This window comes from Galeopterus variegatus, unplaced genomic scaffold, assembly GCF_000696425.1.
Source record: "Galeopterus variegatus unplaced genomic scaffold, G_variegatus-3.0.2 Scaffold1011, whole genome shotgun sequence".
Classification (NCBI taxonomy): Eukaryota; Metazoa; Chordata; class Mammalia; order Dermoptera; family Cynocephalidae; genus Galeopterus; species Galeopterus variegatus.
Genome location: NW_007727122.1, coordinates 344,503 through 346,195, shown reverse-complemented (window position 1 = coordinate 346,195; position 1,693 = coordinate 344,503).

Below are 1,693 nucleotides of genomic sequence, written 5' to 3'. Positions count from 1 at the left end.
GTAGGAATAAAAGAGAACTTCCTCAACCTGATAAAGGGCATTGATGAAAAACCCATAGCTGACATCATACTTAATGGTGAAAGATGGACAGCTTTACATCAGGAACAAGACCAGGATGTATCTCTCACCATTTCTAATCAGCATTGTAGTAGAGGATCTCGTCAAGACACTAGGCAAGAAAAAGGAAGAAATTTCATCAAACCAAAAAGCAAGAAGTAAAACTATATTAGTAGATGGCATACTTAGGGATAAATTTAGGAAAAGATGACTTGTATGCTAAAAACTACCAAATATTGTTGAGAAAAATAAAAGAAGACATAAATAAATGAAAGAAATCCAATGTTCATGAGTAGGAAGATATAATATTGTTAAGATGGCAATACTCCACCAAATTATCTACAAATTCTACACAAGCCTTATTAAAATCTCAGCTGGTATTTTTTCAGATATTAACAAGCTGATCCTAAAATTCATATAGAAATGCAAATAATCTTGAAAAATAGCACAAACAATCTTGAAAAAGAACAAAGTACGAAGACACACACTTTGATTTCAAAACTTACTACAAGTTTAATAAAAACAGTGTGGTACTGACATAAGGATGAACATATAGATCAATGGAACATAATTGAGGTTCCAGATAAATCTATATATCTACGGGCAATTGATTTTTCATGAGGGTGCCAAGACCATTAAATGAGAAATGAACAGTCTCTTCCACAAATGGTGCTGGGACAACTGGATATCCATATGCAAAAGAATTAACTTCCCTCACACCATNACAAATGGTGCTGGGACAACTGGATATCCATATGCAAAAGAATTAACTTCCCTCACACCATATACAAAAATTAACTCAAAATGGATCAAAGACCTAAATGGAAGAGCTAAAACCATGGAAATTTTTGAAGAAAACATAGGATTACATCTTCATAACCTTGGATTTGGCAACAGATTCTTAGATATGTATACCAAAAAGTATAACAAAAGAAAATTTAGATAAATTGGACTTCATCAAAATTAAAAAGTTTTGGGCATCAGAGGTCACTATCAAAAAAACGAAAAGACAAGCCAATACATATATATGGCCAACAATCACATGGAAAGATGATTGACATCATTTGTCATTAGGAAAATTAAATCAAAGCTACCATGAGCTACCACTTCACATCTACTAAGATGACTATCATGAAAAAGACAAGTGATAGCAAGTGTTGGCAAGGACATGAAGAAACTGGAACACTCATATATCACTGTTGGGAATGTAAAAATGGTGCAGCCACTTTGGAATACATTTTGGCAGTTCCTCAGAAAAGTTAACTATAGAATTACCATGACTCAGCAATTCTACTCCTAGTATATATCCAAGAGGATGGAAAAACACGTCCACACAAAAACATGTGCATAAGTATTCATAGCAACGTTATTCATAATAGCCACAAAGTGAAAACAACCAGAACTTCCTTCACCTGATGAGTGGATAAGCAAAATATGGTATATCTATACAATGAAATATGGATCATGCTACAACATGGGTGAAACTCAAAACATTATGCTAAGCGAAAGAAGCCAGATACAAGAGGCCATATATCATATGATTCTATTTGTATATAATGTCCAAAAACGGAAAACCCAGAGAAACATAAAGCAGATTAGTGATTGCCAGGGGCTGAGGGAGAGGAGAATGAGGAGT